At 33.8% G+C, this 22,237-nt stretch overlaps 1 protein-coding gene across 3 annotated transcripts in view; it reads right to left on the reverse strand.

Moving 5' to 3' along the window:
• Positions 1 to 22,237, reverse strand: part of eIF5 (eukaryotic translation initiation factor 5) — a 227,288-nt gene that overhangs the window by 48,973 nt on the left and 156,078 nt on the right. For all 3 annotated transcript variants that reach the window (XM_069817991.1, XM_069817990.1, XM_069817992.1), the window contains one exon: positions 19,144 to 19,258. The gene's annotated coding sequence lies outside the window, so the exon portion shown is untranslated. The remainder of the gene's footprint in view (positions 1 to 19,143; positions 19,259 to 22,237) is intronic.

A 22,237-nucleotide genomic window follows, 5' to 3' on the forward strand; every position in this document is an offset into this window, starting at 1 on the left:
ATAATTTCCAGTTTAAAACAGAATTTGAGTATAATTAGCGAAAGTTTTTGCTTAAGTATTATAGAGATGGAAGAACAGAAGTTTGTTCTTAGTGCAGTTTTTTGGCTAATTGATACTACAGTAAAATTCCTCGTATCTGGCACCCAAATAATTGGCAATACCAAAACAACGGCACTTTTGGCTAGGCAAAAAAAAAAAAAAAAAAAAAAAAAAAAAAAAAAAAAAAAAACAGTCATTTGCGCAAAAGGGAAAATTGGATGAAGATGTGAGTGGTTTTCGTGGATCGCACATGCCGCATATTGTTTACTCTTTACATTGTTCACGCATGAAAACATGTCCCTGGTGTATATCGGGTAGCATTGGTAAGCTGTCACTTGGACCTTGCAAACAATGCACAGAGACAATATCTTTAAATTTACCACTTGAACTCGCCCATTTCGAAGGGATGTTGGACGAGTCTAAATAGGAAAGTGTGAAATTCTCTGTTCTTACAGTGCACAAAAATTTCATTTGAGTGATAGATAGTATCATGGCTGGATACGAGGAATCCTACTGTAATGCAATTCATAGGAACGAAAAACTAGGACTGTCTTGCAAAAAAAATTCTCACAGATGTATTATAAAGTAAACTATGCCATCAGAAGTGCAAGGCAATATGAAGAGTTCCAAACTAGACATGACTAATCCATAAGAAATAGTTCTAGACATAATCAAGGTTTAAGTTCAAATGCAAACAGTTACATCTATATTTTGCAGAACAATCTCACAATTATAGCATTCATGTTTACCATAAGGTAGATTAAGGTAAGATGATGTGACGAAGATGAACTTAATTTTTGTTATATTGTGAGATAGTCACATCTGGCTTAAATCCTTCAAAGATAACAGAGTTCAGGAAAATATTTTTAGTAACAATTTTTGCCACAGTTTCTTAAGTATGATATTAAAATAAGGGAGATGACAACCCACAAAATATACATAGCCTATTGAGTTTATTGCTTTAAAGAGCTCATGTTGTTCTCTTCAAAGTGTAAATCGGCCTAATCATCATTCCCAGTTTTTCTACGAGATTTCAGCACAAATTTCGTTTGTGTATCACATTTCACGCACTGTTATAAAGAGGTAAAATGGAAATACAGTATAATTTTGTGGATTGGGCTATTTGTATGTATCGTCGTCCTCATCATCATCATCGTCGTCTTCATCATCAATATATCATACACATTTACTAATAATGTGTGGTGTTATACATAATTTTATAGAACAAAAAGATACAACTCCATACTTTCAGTTGTAATTTATAATGTAACGGAATAGGACAATTCATGTAATTGCAATTATACAAAGTAAAATATGGTTCAATGAAAGTTCCTTATACAATTAAAATACCATAAATAATGTAGGAAAGAAACCTATTTAAGAGCATCTGTCAGAGTGTTGGATCATGCATTCACATTCACTGTCTTCGGGGAATGGGTAACAAGATACAAATTTACTTATTGATGTTCGTTACTTTTGTGAGATTTATAGTCAGAAGGCTGCATGTCCTACAGATCATAAATTTGAGAGGTACAATAAACAGTAGCAATAACTTTTCTGACATACTATGAAACGGTGAAATGTTGTAGAATTTACCCATGAATAAATAAAATAGAGCATTCCGAAAAGTTTATGGCAATATGTAAAGCAGAGGCGATTCATTAAAATATTCATGTGAACTCCTCAGGATCTGCACTCGAGGTTTCCAAATGGGTAGTCAATGACATTCTTTACAGCTAATCAGTAGACCGAGATTTTATATGCACCAAAAATTTAAAAAGAAGTCGACTATGGAATGTTTTATGCACTTTGAGAGACTCAGGTAACTTCCAACAATACTTTTACTTAAAAAAAAAATTCTGACGAATATTAAATCATTTCACTTGTGTTACCACAACTGCTTTTGCTATATGAATGGCAATGAACTATAAAAAGCCCCCCCCCCCCCCCCAGGTTTTCTTTTGTGAAGGAACACCATCTTTCAGTTAACGCACGCCTGTATGCTGAAAATAAAAGTGTAACATCACAGGATGTTAACTAGGGCAAACTTAAAAAGAAGGACCTTTTCAAGATCCCTCACTACTTGGTCCACAGTTCATCTGTTCCTTGAACACAGAAGACACTTTCTACAAATGACTTAGATCACTATTTTTCTGGCACACTGCAGACCAGGCAAACAAGTGCTCTGCCCTCTTTAGGTATTTACTGGAACTTTAGAGCCAGTTATCTGTAGTTGTCCATTTCTGAATTCTGAATAAGTTGTTCCTATTCTTCTTCTTCTTCTTCTTCTTCTTCTTCTTCGAGACTGGCTCAAACAAACATATTGGAATGTTTGGCCAACCTCATGAGTCATGAATTCCTTAAACATGGTTGCGACAATCATCCCTCTCACTTCTTGGAACTTTTTTAAGTTTCATAGAAATGTTAAAATGTAAAGTTATACGAGTACTTCTCACACATGTCGTATCAATAAAAACATGCATTTACATGCAAATCCTCAGCCTACTAATCAGCTAACTGCATAACCTGTGCCATTTATTATTAGCTGGAAATTCTTTTTTATTTAACATATATGCCACATTTATAATCTGTCTACAATAGACAGTAAGTAAATATTATATAAGAATATGACATAAGTGGAGATGTTATCCCATGACAACACTCCAAAAGAAAAATAAGAATGTTTCAAATAGCTGTAGTAAAAATGAATGGAAGGTCAAGAACATTGGTCCTTTTAAATCTTCATGTTTGACTATTATCCAGCAAATTTAATGCATAATGATTGGGATGTTGATTTAATCGATGCAGGTATTTTTTTACTGAACTTAGAGATTTCTTCTTTCACAGCTGAAATGTTTAGGTCATGATGAATGGCATCATTACATACATACTATGGTGCAATGACAATGGAACGTAAAGGTTTAGACTGATACTTCTGCAGTATTTCAATGTTTGAGTTGCTAGCAGTTCTCCACAGTTGGATGCCGTATGTCCAGATTGGTTTCAGTATGACTTTATAAAGAAGAAATTTATTTTCTAGTGACAGTTTTGATTTAGGTCCCAATAACCAATAGATTTTTGATGTTTTAAAATTTAATTCTTTAAGCTGGAAATTAAAAAACTCTGCATACTGATACATCAAGATTAATCTTTGGAATCAACAACTTACAGATTCCCAGTCAGCCAGTATTATAGTCTACGTCACACAACTGATAAGGACATGAGGGTATGGAATGCCTAAGGTGGTCATGTTAGGCAAACATCTGTCTCGTTGGGAATGCCTAATTAATGGTACCACTGAAACAATATCGAAAAAGCTGCCAAAAGTGTCTTTCTAGTTGTATTATTCATTGGGATTCTGTCTCCAGATGAGACTTAAAAAAGGAAAAAGAAAAACTATAGACAACCAGACCAAGTGGGATTCAAACCCTTGCTCAAGCACAGCTTCAGATTAAGAGTCCCATTTGCTACCACTACACCGAACAGGTGGTCTACAAGTGAATCCATTGTAAGTAAAGGACATGAAAACAGTTTCACGAAATGATATTGCAAAACAATATCTTGGCATGCTTTGGAAGAGTGGTTCCTAAACTCGACTTCTAAACCCTTTTCACAAAGATCTGAGTTGAGAAAATTCCTTAATCCTAACTTACGAATAATATGAATCATGGCTATAGACATTATGAATCATATGTATTCATAGCTACACACAATTTTGTAACTAATTTTTAATGAATTTATTTCGCATATTCCACGAAAAATTAAACAAAAACTCTTAAAAATGAAACTACGCAAGTAAAAGTTTAAGTGATTATAGGCCTACATCTGTTTTTAAAGATTCCATGCGAGTTTGTGTGACAGCGTAGTTTAAAACATTTAAACATCTTTCTTAACCTACAAGTTTTACGATGAAAAAGTAATGGACCTGAGAAAAATTCTCTCCGGCACCAGGATTTGAACCCGGGTTTTCAGCTCTACGTGCTGATGCTTTTATCCACTAAGCCACACCAGATACCCACCCAGGCATCGGACAGAATCGTCTCAGTTTAAGTTCCAACTCTTAGGTTCCCTCTAGTGGCCGCCCTCTGCACTATGTCATAGATGTCTATGAACGTAGGACTGAAGTCCTCCATTCCATTACTCTTTCATCGTATGATGACGCAGAATATCTGCATGGAAATATCATATGTACTTCGGTACATTAAAATAATATATATGATATGCGTAAATCACTTCGTGATTTAAGACGGTGCTTATTCCGTCAGATCCCGGCCAACTAGTCACTCATAACGAGTGCACCTCAGCACATGTGTGGACTCCAGTCCTACGCTCATAGACATCTATGACGTAGTGCAGAGGGCGGCCACTAGAGGGAACCCAAGAGTTGGAACTTAAACTGAGACGATTCTGTCCGACGCCGGAGTGAGTATCCGGTGTGGCTTAGTGGATAAAAGCATCAGCACGTAGAGCTGAAAACCCGAGTTCAAAGCCTGGTGCCAGATTGAATTTTACTCCGTTCCATTACTCTTTCATTGTATGACGACGCAGAATATCTGCATGGAAATATCATATGTACTTTGATACATTAAAATAATCTACAAGTTTTAAGTAAATCAGCCTCTTCATTTGACTTAGTGAGAAGGATGTGCTTGCTATGGATGGCACAGAGTTTTAAAAATCAGGAACCACAGGAGATAGTGCTGAAATCTGAAAGTGACTTGAAAATTGAGGCTGAGTTTGTTCCTGAACAAATTCTTTTTTAAATAGGCATATGAAGAAAAATATTTATCTCACAATACATGGGAGCAAATTTAACAAAGCAAATAAATCCATTACTGCAAACAATCAGTTCTCCTTTAAACTTAATCATAAACCAGTTAATGTAAAAAAGATTTATAAATTTTCTGTAATTTTATTCAAAATTAATGGAAAATTAACATGCTTAATGTAGACTTTTAAAGGATTCCAAGGAAACACAGATGTAATTATTATTTGACATACCAGGGAACTATTATTTTCAAATTCTCCCATGTTCCTTCAAGTATTTTATAAGCATGTTCCTAACATTTTCGTCCAAAGAAAGATAATTTTCACCAGGAAGTCGTGAAAGATATAAAAATATTCAATTTGATTCCTAATTAAACAGATATTCCAAATGTTATTTTTATGAGCAATTTAATATGGGCTTAGACAATACAGCTCCCCAAGCCAAGTACACTTTTGAGCTTACCCTATGTTACTGTAGGAGGCCCTTACGGAATTTCAGCCATTTGTATTCATATACACAATGTTGTTTGTAGTTTAGTCGACTGTCCTAAGACAGGTTTGAACCTCCTAAGTGATATGAATAAAGCATCACTCATGAAGCAACTAAACCAAAAGATACTGAAGTATATAAACATTAATATTAAACCCCTAAGAGAGAGTTTAAGTGTTAATTTTTTTTAAACAAGTCTGCCATATAGACTAACGATTTGGAACCATAGCTTATATTTCATGCACTTTGTTTTGTGAAAGGTGCTACCAATTTCACTCTGCAAACAAGCCCAGCATATGTTCCTATCATAGATATCGCACCATCTGAACAAATTCCTACACAGTGAGTCCAGTCCGTGAAATTGGTCAGTGAAATATATCTTCTCCAATAGTTCCCTCTTTTAAGGAGCTGCAGAATAACAGCTCTCCTTTTATGGATTCCCCATTAATGTAACTTATGAAACAGCTGAATTGACATCAGTTAATTCGCCAAATTAAGGAGGTAGCTACAATTTTTGACACCTTCAAAAAATTCGTTTTTCAAAATAATTTTTGGTCTTTCCTTAGGATCTGTAATTTTTGCGCTCTCTCCAGACAATACTGGAGAGAATCACACATATAAATATCCACATCATACTGTCATTAAATCTATGAAAAAGACCCATATCACTTGATTAATAACTATGAAAATATTTCATTTTTAATAACAATAATTTAACTTATGTAAGTTTTGTAGTTTTCAGTAACATATACCGATATATTATACAGGTCACTCAGTAAATTATAGAAATGAAGATCTAATTTAAGATATTCTCTACATCTACTTATTTAACTCCAAAAGGTTTGAGCTTCATATCATCAATAGACTATATCATTAATATGTATATTAGTGACCAATACTCACATCATGGCATTAACTATAATAATATTTCACTTTTAATGGTGATAATGTCAACAAACGACCTCAAGTTTCGTAGTTTTTAATATTCAATACACAGCTGTACTCAGAAAATTACACACCACAGAATCAGACCTGTAAATTACTTTTAGTAAGTCTTGAAAGTTTTTAATAACCAATTATAGAGACGACATAAAAATTACACAAATGAAGATCGACACATTATTGTCATTACTTACTTACTGGCTTTTAAGGAACCTGGAGGTTCATTGCCGATCTCACATAAGCCCGCCATTGGTTCCTATCCTGAGCAAGATTAATCCATTCTCTATCATCATAACCCACCTCCCTCAAATCCATTTTAATATTATCGTCCCATCTACGTCTCGGCCTCCCTGAAGGTCTTTTTCCCCCTCTGGTCTCCCAACTAACACTCTATATGCATTTCTGGATTCGCCCATACATGCTACATGCCCTGCCCATTTCAAACGTCTGGATTTAATGTTCCTAATTATGTCAAGTGAAAAATACAATGCGTGCAGTTCTGTGTTGTATGTCACAGAATTTGCTCTGATTTGCTCTAAATATGTTGGCAATTCTGTAGGTCATGGCCTTCGTGTAATATTGCTTATTGTAGTATGTGCGTGTTTTGTTTTTATTCTGAAAAGCCATTAGTTCTCAAAACTGACGTCAGATGAATTTTGGAAAATAGGAAAATTATGTAGGAAAATTGACATTTCACTGAAAACTACTATTTTTCTCCAAATCTTTGGGTTCCAAGCTTCAAAATGAGGAGTCATTTATTAAAATTCGTTCAGCCATTTTCCCGTAATTTCCATTACCAGTTCAAACCATATAATATAGATGATACACTATCATTATAATCAATAATACTATGGAGAGCTTCAGAAAGTAGAAAATTGTTTTCTTCAAGATTTTTTTTTTTTCGCATTGTGACAAATGAAAAAGTGGAGTTCGTATAAAGTCAAAATTTATCTCATAAGATTCATTATTTTATACATACTTACTTATTTACTGGCTTTTAAGGAACCTGGAGGTTCACTGCCGTCCTCACATAAGCCCACCATAGGTCCCTATCCTGAGCAAGATCAATCCAGTCTCTATCAACATATCCCACCTCCCTCAAATCCATTTTAATATTATCTTCCCATCTATGTCTCGGCCTCCCCAAAGGTCTTTTTCTCTCCGGTATTTAATACATACATTATACAATTATTATTTTATACATACATTATATAATTATTATTTTTGCTTTTCACTGAGAATTCAGGGTAAATTTAACCTGTTTCGTTAAGCTTATTGGCTGGCAGGCATTTACGAATTGTCAGCGACTCTTCTATAAATGATTGTCTACTATTAGCTGAAACCTCTCTCCGTCCTTATTTCCTAAAAGATCACCAGCTGCTAGTTGGAAATATCTTGGTTCTAGGAAAATTCACAGCTAATCTTACACAAGATCAAGTACATTCCCATGACATCGTGTTTCGTATATTGTAATCATTTGTGATATTTTACGAAACTCTGTACAGTAAAACCTCGTTAATATGGTCCTGCTTATAATGTTATCCTATTTATCATGCTCTTTTATACGGTCCATAGAAATTTCATATATAATCCTGCATAAGTTTACCTTCGTTAACGCTACCAAATCCTACTTGTAATGTTTTTCGGATGGGAAATGAGTAAAAAATTTCATATAAATTGCAAAACTTAGTTTTAAAAGCATGGTGAAGAAATATGTTGCTGTGACTATGCTGAGAGTCATTGCATCATGAGTGAAAGAAAAAATTTCACCCTCCACCTGAGAAAACCCTCCTGTCAGCACTTCGAAGGTGTATTTATTGGTACAGTAGTCTCTCAATTATCCAAGTTTTGACTAACTGAGGTTCCATGTTATTCAAGCCAAGCCAAAAAAAAAGAAATACTGTAAATTCTGTAAAGTACAATAGAACCTCTATTATCTGTGGTAATGAAAGGAGTAGGCTGAACAGTTAATCGGAAAAAATCGGATAATCCGTACCATAAAACTTTTTTTATAAATTTAGTAAATAATACTTACACTTCGGTAATTTCCTCTATGGCCTTTGTATTTAACACGCTAGGTAGTGGATCACAAGTTCACCAATTTAAATCTCATTGTCAACAATGGGTTTTTAAGGGGCAAGGAAACTCTTTGTAATGGCTGACTTTGGAAAGATATGAATAGTAGAGGTCTCGTGTTGTAGATTTACATACTTTATACACTCCAAACTCATATCCTGTTGCGAGATGAGCCACAGTTTCTCTTCCTCCCAAATCACTCAATTATTTACACTTTTTTTTTTTTTTCAGATACTTAGCACGACAAGATTTCTTTTGACACCCGTAGAAGACATTTTATGTAGAAGTTATACAGTACCCAATTCGATCAGTAGACCATACTGTGTAAGGAAAAAGGCTTGTAATAACACTCTCTAGAAAAAAAAAATAATATGCTAATACAATGTACAGTAGGCTACTTCATATATTTGTGTAGAAAAAAAAAAAAGCGACAGAAGGACAAACGGATAATCCACCAATCGGTTAATAGGGTGATGGATAATCGGGGTTCTACTGTATTGCATATTAGTTGCATTTTTAATGTATACTTACTCCATTTTCAAATACGGTACCTAGAGTTCATATTAACATAATTTATTCATTCCATTTAGTCTATTAAGTAGAGTGTTTATTAATTTCTAATCAAAACGCAGTTTTTCAGCAACCATCTGTTTTATCTGAGTTTTTGCGTATCCAAGGTAGTCTCGATCCACATTAATTTGGATGATCGAGACTGTACTGTACTTTCGTTTGTATGAAAGAATTTTAGCACTTAAACATCTCCCTGTGAATACATCCCTGTCCTTTCTGTAAAATTTAGTCATCCTTTCAATTCTGTGGAGTGTGCACTAAGTTTGGTAGTGCAAAATGACAAAGCCAATTTCTGTCTGTAAGTGAAAAATTACATTAGTGTTGCTCCTAGTGGTGTATCAAGTGAAGTTATCTGTAGTTACTTGAACCACAGCAGTACAAACATACAGCAAACAACAATATATTTTTTCATATGAAATGAGCTCTTATCTGCATTTTGCACTATTAGCTAATGCACAATATAATACGTTTCCTATGGAGTAGTGTCTAAATTGTTTTCCCCACCATTTCATACAATACCATTTCCCATCTATAGCACTGTCCTGCTTAAAACGCTTTTAAGACCATAGTCCCTTGACAAGCCTATTAATGGGATCATATTGTATATAAAATGATTAGAAATATGACTAGGTGCTAGTGGTTTATGATTCCCTCGTATTACCTACTTGAAAAATACCAGTAGGCTTATTAAATCCATAGATCACTATAGTAGCTCAGTATTAGCATGCTGAACTTAAAAGCAGAGGGCCCAGGTTCAAATCCCAGGTGGTCCAACCTGAATTTGTAACTTGTACTGGACAAGCCTATTGTGCAGACAATGAGGACTTTTCTCCGAGTACTCCAGTTCTCTGTGACATCCCAACAATTTTCCATCATCATTCATTACAAGTGTAATGTAGATCCTCAAGCCTTTTCTTTTTCCAAATAACGTGTTATAGATTCGGTGAAGTACAATATCTTAGTGCCATTTCATAATGCTACCACATATTGGAAATTCTCTGCATCACCACCACTCACAAAGCATTGGTTGAAATGGAGACTTCACACTATGCAAGGCCTTGTTACTACCTCTAACACTCATTTGGAAAGAAACCCTGTATTTATCCAACTTTGCACACTCAATACTCACCTCAAGTTTTATTGATTGCGAGAATTTGGCGAAATTCACATGCATGTGAGGATTACTAGTAGTAGAGATGGGGCCTCGATACTCGCGATATCTTGGTACCTACGATACTCAGTAGTATCAAGGTATGTCTATTACATCGGGATAAATCCTCGATACCTTTTCGGTATTTTCAATTTCTGCATTTCAAATAATATTCTATCCTAAATCCAAGAATTTCAGCACATAGTGATCATGTTAAGATGCTCTCTCCAAAAGGCAAAAATCATTGTACCTGGCAAGCACAGTTCCCTCAATTAGTGACTAGAAAACAGAAATATACCTCTTCTCTGTGAGGGGGGGGGGGGTAAAGTTTTTTTAAAATAAGAAAACATGTTTTTTGTTTTAAACTGTTTTTTATACTGTTTTAAACAGTGCCATGAAATAATGTCGTTAACTAATGCTGAGTTCTTGGCAATAAAGCTTGCTCTCCTACATTTCTCACACCAGTGTGGTTTAGAGGAAAGGGTTGGACATATGATTCTAATGCATTTCTTTCTGAAGACTGCACAATGGACAAAGTGGAGAAGAAAAAATTCCAATTTTGTTCAAGTGTTTTGACAAACAATCATACCCTGTGAGTAATCAAAAGAATGCAACTGCACTTTTCTTTGAATACTCAGGAATTATATTTTTTACACTGAGACTCTCCCCATCTTCTATGATTTGACATTTTGAGTTGATTAATCTTTTAACTGTTGAAAATGATAAAGTTAACATTTTTTTTAAACATGAAACAAGTTTTATATATATATATATATATATATATATATATATATATATATATATATAGGGTTGCCAAATGGATATTGTAAAAATTAGCAAAATTCCAGATTTTTTAGGAAAAAAATTTGGGGAACCAGCATTTTAGACATTTTAAATTTATCGTGCTGTTTATTAAATTAAACAAGGCTATTTATTCATAAAATTTATATCCTACTAACTATAAAAAAATACATTTTATGAAACTTAATGGTGAATTTAAAAAAATATATTATTTTCAAATTTACCTCAGTTTGACTGCTCTGAAAATTTATCATCTATTAACAGTGAGAAATCATTTTTTTACAACATTATAAAAAAGCTTGACAGTCCAGTTATGAATTGGTACAAAATCATAATTCTGATTTCTAAAACACTGGAGCATCTGTTCCTGCTGTTTGACCATTTGTGGTTCATTGTGAGCTTAGGAGGGATTATTCCACATTGGCACAAGTCAATTGTACACATCTTTCTACCTCTTTAAATAAACACTTTTATTAATCATTATCAGAATTTCGCTTTTCTAAATATTTAGACAGCATACTTAAAACACCTATTACTTTGGATTTACCATTTATTACTCAGGCTACACAACAGAAACGCAAAGACACATTTCCAATCAAAATGAATATCCGGATTTCTACTTTCTTATGATGCCACTGTTGAGTACCGATTAGTGAGCAAGTGATCATGATTGAATGATTACTTGTACCACAGAGAAGGCTGCCAAACTTGCATGTCCTTTTTGTGCACTCAACAATCAAACCATTTCATTAAGCAGAAGTGGTGTTTGGTGGTTTAATGACTCAGTGGTACAACAGAAAAAATTGGTACCCTATGGTGTACTTTCAATATTTCATTTTATAGCTCAGTTTTTCATTTTGAAATTTTAAGCTAAGTTTGTAGAAAAATAAAAAGGGCTAGAATATTTTATAATTTAAACATCTTAAAATTCTTTTTCAGTGAATTTCTTATAAATATAACAAAACCTGCTTCAGATAATACTTACATGGAGATATCAGCATTTAGATTGTTTGCACTGTATATCCTACAAAAATTCCTTATCAATAATAATGTTTGGTTGCAAAAAAGTTAAAGATATGCTCCATAAAGTCAAGAGCAGCACTATAAATTCATAGCTGTACCTTTTATAGAGGCATGAATGGAAGGCACACATGATTTTATATTGTAAACAAACAGGATAAAACAAAACCTGAAAACGAGAGATAAAAAAAAGTGACATGGTTTGGTTATTCAGTTTTAAACACTGTTTATTATTAACAGAGAAGTAAATAATAAACATGAGAGAATTCTGTTGGCTTAAAAATTAATATCAACGTATAGTTTTAAACACTGTGTTTAAAACAATATCTACTTTGTTTAAAACGTTTTGCTTCAAACATGCCAACCCTGTCTCTGTCCAATACAATGCACGTGTCGCCTTTACCCTTTTCCTATTGCCAGTCAGTTCAATTAGTGAATACTGAATAACAAAAACTGGTGGTGTGGGAAGAGTACCGACCTTTCATCTTATAGCTGTCAACTTGACAAAACAGCTTAAGTTATAAATAACTACTGTATATAAGCAATACCATACATATAAAAGAAGAATAAACCGTAGATTCGTAGAACTAGTTGCAATACCTGTAATTTAAAATAAAAGCAGTGATGCGAGGGGTGAAAACGATGGTGTGAGAAGAGATGTACTACCTAGCTACTTACAACAGTTCTTGGGAGAAAAAAAAAATTTCAAAATAAATAGAATTCACTACAAAAGACGTACCATATTACATTTTCCCTAATTCTTCCCTCTCAGCTTCGAGATTTCTTTTAGCAGGTTTTAGTGTTACTGTCAATACTGTAGTGTGTAGTTCGTTTGTGTCCAACTATTCAACAGCATGCAGTACATTGTGTATCTTCTGGAAAATTTACAAAGATGTTTTTAACAACTGAGTATCGGGTATCAATGTCAAAATTTTGGTATTGGTATCGAGTATTGACAAAAAGCAGTATTGTCCCAGCCCTAATTACTAGCAATAATGAATTATGACATGAGTGAGAGGTGTCTTGTAATTAATGTGACCAGATGTTCGTGTTTAGAGATTGTCCCAGTGTCAGACAGTTCTTGTTGGGATGCCCAGTAATCCCATTTTGTTGGATAATGCAAAAAAGAATCTTCCTGAACAATGTCCCAAAATGGAATGGGTTGAAATATGTATAGATATCCTTATAAATGTTTCTGATTGATTCCAACATTGATGATAAAGAGTATATTCAGTGAATTTGTCTGCATATATGTTCAGTCAGCAGTTTGAAGATTGGTTGGAATCTCGTGAGATCAATAAGGCATCACTCGTGAGGCCACCAAGCCAGAAGATAATGGGGGTAGGGTGGCCAGTTTCTTTCCCCCTCTAATGTATACATCATTGACTAGTAACATATTCACTAATCAGACTCGAGATGTATGCAACAATTGCTTTTCCTCCGATACATACCAAGTGAGATGATAATATATGTATCAGACAGAACTCAATCAAAGGTATATTTGTTTATGTAAGGCAATTTGCTAGCGCAGATAAAGTCACTCAATGGTATAAAGAAGGGAAATAAGTTCCATATGAGATGGGCAGAAATGTTCCATCAACAATAATTACTGTAATTCAGAACATTGCTAACATTGTAGAATTTTGCGTATTCCTAACTGGAACCAAAGCTCCTATAGAAAGAGCTTTTGCCAGAATGAAAAAAAATATAAACTTCTGGAGAAAACATGAAGGCTGACACTTTGAAGTCGATGTTAATTACCCGAGTTAATTTCAGATGAAGGGATCAGAAGCAAAGGGTATAAATGTAATTAGGTTATTTTTGAGAAAATATGGTTGAAAGTACTTAAGCTTTCGTAAATTCCGTGAAATTTATTTCAATTTTAGTGTGTGATGTGGTTGAAAGATACAGTCTAGTTAATCCAAACTACGCTAATCAGAAAATCTGGTTAATCCGAACAAAATCATTTTAAGAAAAAGCCAAATTTGTTATAATAGTACAAAGTAGTAAAAAGAAAAAAATGTATAAATTCACTCAATTTCTTTTACTTTAAAAAATTATGAAAATAGCACATTCAAGGGTAGTTACAACAATTAGTGTTTTCTGTACATAATTTACACATCTGTCATGCTCATAAAATCAGTAATTTTCTGTTGCCATAATAAAGTGAACCTGTTGGTTGTTGTTCTAAAAATAACAACAGGATACTCCCACTCGTGAATAGCATGCATTACATTACAGGAAATATTTTGGTTAATCCCAAAATCTTGTAATCCGAATAGGTCTTGGTCCCAATTAGTTCAGATTAACGAGACTCTACTGTATATCCCTTTGCCATTAAAATTTTAGATGCTTTAGCTTGCCCTGGATGCATTTAACTTATGTTCTTAGAAATGTCACTTCTACCCCTTTGCTTCTGATCCCATCAAATACACTTTCCTCATTTTCTTCAGTTTCTTAAAAGAGAATAAGAAAGTTCTTATGGAAATTCATTAAGCAGAAAAATATGCCTAAGAGAAGTGCTGAATAGGCTGTAATATTGTTTTGTTTCATGAGCAATGTAATTTTGTTCTTTTCTTGTATTTTGATATACATATATGATAAATCTTATACAGTTAATGTCTAGATTATATTTATAATAGAGATCCATGGTGTTCCAGCTCTTTAACCCTTTAAAGCACAAATTAATTTTTTTATATTTTTAATATCATGGGTCATAACAAAGCTTCGATCAATTTTTTTCAACATTTTAACTCTGCACACGATTTCAAAACACAGATGGCACCTCTGTGTATACTCAAGAGGTGGTTCTTTGGTGGAATATTTGTACCATAAAATTTAGAAAGAAAGAAAGAAAATAGTGGTTCTTCTGAATAACCACTATGCCGCAAAGGGTTAAGGGCCCAGACTGACCAGTAGGCTGCTGACCTCATGTTCATGTTGAATCTACAGAAAGGAGGTGTGTGCATATTTGTTCGAAATGATATAAATTTTAAAAATATCAGCCTTTCAAAATTTAGCAGAGAAAAAGATTTAGAGCTGTGTGCGGTAGAATTAGAATTAAAATCTGGTAATCTTATAGTTATAGGTATATACAGGTCGCCCTCTGGAGATTTCAAACATTTTCTTCATCTATTAGAAAATACATTACAACATATACATGAAAAAAAACAAGAATACATATTTTGCGGGAACTTAAATATTGACTATCTCACTGAGAACACTAAAAAAGAAGAATTTAACACATTATTAGCAACCTTCAATTTAATACATAGTCAATTTTCCAACTAGAATACAAAAAGGATCGATTTCTGCAATTGATAATATAATTATAAGGGGAGATAGATTAGATAGTTACCGCACAGTTCCCATTATGAATGGTCTTTCAGACCACGATGCTCAACTAATAAGAAGAAATGATAGCATTCCTGCATCAAAACACCCGAATAAATTTAGGTTAAGGGTCATAAATGAAGAATCTTTAAGGGACTTCGAAGCTAAACTAAAAAATGAAACATGGGAATCAGTATATGAATCTTTAAGGGACTTCGAAGCTAAACTAAAAAATGAAACATGGGAATCAGTATATGAAAATGGTGATATGAATAGTAAATTCAATGTGTTTCATAATACATTCTTAAATATCTTTGAATCCAGTTTTCCTGTAAAGTACAAAAATTCTCAAACATCTAAAAACAATTGGATTACACAAGGCATAAAAATCTCTTGTAAAACTAAGAGGTCTCTCTATATTCAAAGTAGAAATAGTAATGACCCCAAATTAATAGCTCACTTTAAAAAGTACTCTAAAATATTACACAAAGTAATCTTAAAAGCCAAAGAACTTTACTATAACGGAATTATTCTGAACTCGAATAATAAAATCAAAACAACTTGGAACATAATAAAAAAAGAAAGTGGAAAGTGTAGAAGTAAAGAACAAGATTACACTCTTGTAACAAATAATAGAAAAACATCAGATGCAACAGAAGTTGCGAACATATTTAACAATCATTTTCTCTCAATAACTGATAACCTAAACATCCCACAGAAGAATAATAATAATAATAATAATAATAATAATAATAATAATAATAATAATAATAATAATAATAATGCCATCGATTGTTTGAAAATATCTATTCCTGTAACTTTCCCAAATATTCAAATTTTTCCAACAAATTCACGAGAAATATTTACAATTCTAACGCAATTAAAGTCTAAAAATTCCTGGGGATATGATGAAATTACTAGTAAAATATTAAAAGCCAGTTCACAAATAATAGCCAAGCCCCTGTCTTATTTATGTAACTTTTCAATGTTTAATGGTGTATTTCCAGAGCCACTGAAATATTCAGTTGTTATTCCTTTATTCAATAAAGGGGACAGAACCTCGCCCTAAAACTACAGGCCCATATCCCTTCTACCAGTCTTCTCAAAGGTCTTCGAAAAAGTTATATATAAAAGAGTATATCATCATCTTGATAGATACAACATTCTCATTCCGGAGTAGAAATCAAAGCATTTAATAACTCCTTTAAATCTACTTCAACATGGGGAAATGTTCATACAGGGGTCCCACAGGGATCTATATTAGGGCCTCTTCTTTTTTTAATTTTTATAAATGACCTTGGCCCCATAATAAAAGAAATAGGTTATCCTATACTATTTGCAGATGACACAAGTATCATAATTACAGACTTTGTCACATTCAAATATAAAACAGAAACAATTCTCCTTAAAATTTATGACTGGTTTACAACCAATAAACTAGCATTAAACATTAATAAAACTAACATAATTCAATTTAAAGCCACTTCAAATTTAATCTCTGAAACATTGGACACAACTATCAACAATATACCTCTACTAGAAACATCAACAACCAAATTTCTTGGTTTGCATATTAATAATACAATAAATTGGAAAAATCATATCAAAGAAATAACCCCCAAACTTGGCTCAGCATGCTTCGCAATTAGGTCGTTACAACAATTTCTAAACAGCAGTATCTTAAAGACAATATATTTTGCCTATTTTCATTCCATTATGTCCTACAGAATAATATTCTGGGGAAATTCTGTAGATAGTAAAAATATATTCTTATTACAAAAAAGAGCCATTAGAATCATAGTTGGAGCAAAGGCTAGAGAATCATGTAGATTATTTTAAAAAAAATTAGAGATTCTAACCTTAACAAATCAATACATATACTCTACAATAAATTTCCTCTTATGTAATAAAGAAAATTTTCCAACTAACTCAGCTATACATAGTATAAATACCCGCAGAAGGAATGATTTTCATATGCCATCATCAAATTTATCATGCTTTCAAAGGGGAGTACGTTACATGGCGATAAAATTGTTCAATAGTCTTCCTGAAGACATTAAGAATCATAGCCAAAACCCTGCATTATTTAAGACAAAACTAAAAAATTACTTAATATCTCACACTTTCTATTCTGTAGATGAATTCTTGACATTTCACAGTACTATGTAAATATTATAATAATATTAAATGGTAAACATATTACATTGTATAAAATATTATTGTTATTAAGGTATTAATTCTGTACATATTTCATATTTGCATTTTATATGCATTGCATTTTATTGTTAAACGTAAGAATTGGACATGTTCTTTATTCTATGCTGTAAAGCAAATGTAAGAATATTATGGAACAAATAAATCTATCTATCTATCTCATGCCGAAGCAGAGGTGGACGATCATCCAACTAGAATACAGGCATCATTTACCTGGGAATTATTGTTGATCAGCACTTGAAATGGGATAGACAAATCACCTTTTTATGTAACAGGATCCGTAAAACAATTTACAAATTTGTAAACCTTTTCCATTACTTACCTATCATGTATTACATTTAGTTTATTTGGCTATAGTTGAATCTATTATCCAATATGGTATAACTGGATGGGGAGGCATTACACAAACTGCTCTTCTTCCTCTAATTATGTTGCAAAAACGTATAATCAAAATTTGTTTGAAAAGGCGACTGGATTATCCAACAAATTTGATCCATTCCGAATTGAATGTTTTTAGAATCGACCAAATTTATAAATACTCTTTACTGAAATTCTATCATTAAAATAGAATGAATTTTGTAGCTCAGCCACATGATCATAATACAAGACTAAATGAAATTCTTAAATTAAGTGAACCTAAATGTTTCACATCTGCTGCTTTACTACACAGTATGAATTATGGTCCACGTCTATATAATTCGATAATAAAAGTTCATCCAGAGTTGACTACTTTAAGCAATGAAATTTTCAGATCCAGAATTAAAAAATTTATATGACAGACTTCCCTGTATTTATATTATGTACCAAGTATTGTAAAACAAGTTTATTTCTATCCTAAGTATATTTTTTCTATCTTATCTTGATTACTATATCAACATGACCTGTACTAATTATACTACTAATAATAATTTTATATTAATTCACCAATCTCAACATGTCTCTTTTTTCACTCAGTTATTACTAGTATTATTACTTACTAAATTTATTATCATCTTTATGTGACCATTTTCTTAAGTATTTTGTCTACAAAGTATGTATATCTATGTAACGGAACTGTCCCCAAACACGAGCTTTGCTCTTTCTGGGTATTTTAATGTAACGTTTTTATGTATATGTTATTGTTAAATAAATAAATAAATAAATAAATAAATAAATAAATAAATGTGGTTAGCATGATAATCCCACCCTCCCAGCTGTTGACGGAGTTTCGTAACCAGATTTCACTACCTATCATTGCTCCTCAAGTGCATCACAATGCTGGGTGAACAGCTGTCGTGAATACCGGCTGAAAATTCATGAGAAAATTTTTTCTCCCCATGAGGATTCAAACCAGCATATGCATTCCGCAACGCGAGTCAGGCAGGATGCCTTAGACCACGACACCACAGTTTGGGACACATTATGTTCATAGTATTTTAAAATAAAATAATTAAATTAGTATTTGCGATACTGAATGTTATACGACTAGGAGAGCGAGTATTCTGCGAAGATGTAGTACTAGTAAGTATCCCATTTTGAACTTCAGAAATTCTGGTCACATTATCGTAATTCAGTCTAGAACACCTTCATTCATACTGCATATCAGTGAAATGGGACTCCTGATTTCTCTCCCTTTATTGCCTTCACCTTGATTGTGACCTACAAACGTCTGTTATACTGGCAAAAATGGTAATCACTCAACAATTGAGAACTACAACAGCAATTTTCTGGGGCTACAACAGTGAACACCATATGGACTCACCTATAACTGATAGGCTCCTGCCGCTTAGATGAAATCATACACCTTGAGTCTAGGCCACGAACTGGCTCTAGGGCTATGTGGAAACTCCCAGATTTTCCTCTGGATAATGTTGTCTCTGCAACAAGACAAACCCATGTCAGACAAACAACATTATACTGTCATTTTTACACATCCAGCATCAATCTTTTACTCCAGCCAATATTTCTGAGTTCATGTTGTACACACTACGGAGAGACAACTCAAAGGATATACCAGTACATGCAAAGGAAAGTGCATACACAAAGATGTTAAACAATGGGATGGGAATAGACTTAAAACTGAGATCAATTTAAGGATTTCTACGAAACAAGTTCAAACTATCATACAATTACATTGAAATACCAGCACAATGTAAGCACAGAGGAACTTAAGAACATGAAAGAAAAGAAAAACCTCCGAGAAACTAGTGCTGAGGTAGTTCCGGTGATTTTGGAAGTGGAAATTGCTAACTTTTAAGGGATTTTTTTGTGGAGATGGATTTGAAAAGTTCAGGATTTTATAGAGTAATATTCGAAGGGAATGAAATTGTTCGGGAATACAGTACATTGCGTGTAAAATGATTGTGATTTCTCGTGAAGGAAAGGAACGTAGGGATATAAAACACGAAACGATGTAATGTGAAAAACTCAAAACTTGTATTTATTCAATAATCACTGGAAAACAATGAAGCACAACAAACTAATAATGAAATAATCACAGTTTCCATAATGTAACTTCGTTTCTACGTCCGCCATTAACGCTAGTCAGTACTTAAAGCCTGATCTATTCTAACCTAACCTGTCGCAGATTCGTATATGCAAGGCATAGCGTGAGTATACACTAGCGTGAAACTTTCGTAATGCCACCAAAGTTATGTTGGTATGACTGGTAAGGCAATTAAAGGTGCACAAATGGCGTAGGAAGGGAACTATTGTCGGACCATCGGATCTGTGCCCCTTCAGCGCTGTCGTTCTTGGAAAAGTTAACGCCTGTACTCACTCCATTCCACCCGCTTTCCTCCCACCACGTTAAACAGCAGGCCACGAACCTTGCCGAATAGAGATGTCGCCAAACTTCCGTCAAACAGTGTCATAAATAACTGGTCCTCCATGCTACAATATCATTTCTTTCAATCAAAATACATTTTGTATTTCTACATTTTTTAAATCTAAATCCCATGTCTCGAATCACTTTCCTTAGCGTTTCTCTCCAACCTTGGAAATTATTGCTTCTCTCCCAACCTTCAGTAATTTCTTCAATGTCGGAACTTCTTTCTGCACGGCATAAAATTACTGTATCTTTCTTCTTAAAATACATCGGTTCATATCATCTACAATAAGTAAAAGTTCCCTTGATCTGTTCTTCCCTGGTGATTCTAGCTTTTCATCTCCTGCACAGACTCCCTCTCTCCTGATTTTCTTTATTAGGAGTTCTGACCTGTCTATATAAATTACATAAAATGTTGGTATTATTAGTATTAGTTAAGTAAGTAATTTTAATACATAACCAATTGAAATAAAATAAGCCTCACATGTGATATCAATTGCTCTTTTCGTTGCCTGATTTATAGGAAACAGATATTGATCTGTTTGCTTCTCTTCATCGCAAAATGCTATTACGTACTTGCTTAATAATGTTTCTTTCGCCACTCCGTGCTACAGTATTATGTTGAGTTGACAACACTGGACTGCAAGTGCAAATATTGTAAACTGTCCCGCAAGAAGGCCAAAATTGTGAGTAGTGGGGGACAGAAAGTGAGAGAGATAGGAATGCAGGGAGAGAAATGAATTACCGAGGCTGAGAAGGAATTAGGGTTCAGTTCGCATATCTCACGGGGGCACAGATCCGATGGTCCGACTATACCTCAGCGCTAGTTTAACAGAGACAGTGGATATGGAAGCGAGAAAGACTATATTAAGAGTGCGTAACTGATTGAATATAAGGACAAACGAGCGAATGAAATGAACAATAAAAAAGTGACTATAATAATGTGTATTTTAGTAAGGTTATACCGTAGATTGTCAGCCTCTATTTTAATGTCTTGGACGAAGAATCATCTGATAGACCTACACCAAGGAGATGATCCATCTGCAAAAGTAACATCTTCTACGGAAATATTGAATGTTGATGACAAATGCCACACGAAATGACATCCTACCAATTATCGATGCGTGCTGTTTTTTCATTCTACGAACGAAAGAGGCGCGTTACAAATGCACATAAAACGAGCATTTTATACTAATGTCACTACGAGATTACAAATAGTAATGTTCCTTCTAATTGAAGACATCACAAAGATTAAACTATAGCAGTCATCTGATGGCTTTACACCAGAGACCTGCATTTGATTCCAAGCAGTTCCTCTTGGTTAGGCCCATATGACAAAAGAGAGAAGGCCTTAACTGGTTTTCTCAGAATATTTCGGCCTCCCTTGTAATCTTTTATCACCGCTATCCAATATCTTCTTTTAACAGGTTGGGTTGTTCACGGAATACACTACATTGTACCACTTTTGAGTGCATAGGCAATGCCAAAGATGTAGAAACAGTTTCGCAGCTACAGTACGTGCCTGACCATCTCGAGGCATGAGAGAAACAAAGAGAGACTATCAGTCGAGGCTCTGTTCCTACAAGGTGGCGCGAGATTCAAAGCATGTTTAGAGCGTTAAGGGGAGAGTTCTCCAGAGTGAGTGGGGAGAACACTGAAATGTTAATTGCCGATAAAAATATTGTCCATAATAATTTGCAGTATTGGCCAATTCATAATATTATCGCGCTCAACTTTTATTACAGAATAAGCGAGAATTGTTATGTACTACATTAGTAATATTTAAAATGTTGAAACTATAAATGTTGCAGCCGAAGGGAATGTGTTGTCCCTGGCAGACACAAATTAACACCTTTTCAGCAGGGGACATCAGATTCTCAAGGGGAGACGGACGATCCCCGGCATCATATAATATATCCATCTGTCGAGATCATGTTGCCAATTTATTGCTCGTAAACGACATTTTACAAGAGAAATCCCAGTGAACAGTACCAGTCTCTCCTCGGTGCAAAAGTTGTATTTCCCATCC

Source organism: Periplaneta americana, chromosome 2 (assembly GCF_040183065.1).
Source record: "Periplaneta americana isolate PAMFEO1 chromosome 2, P.americana_PAMFEO1_priV1, whole genome shotgun sequence".
NCBI lineage: Eukaryota > Metazoa > Arthropoda > Insecta > Blattodea > Blattidae > Periplaneta > Periplaneta americana.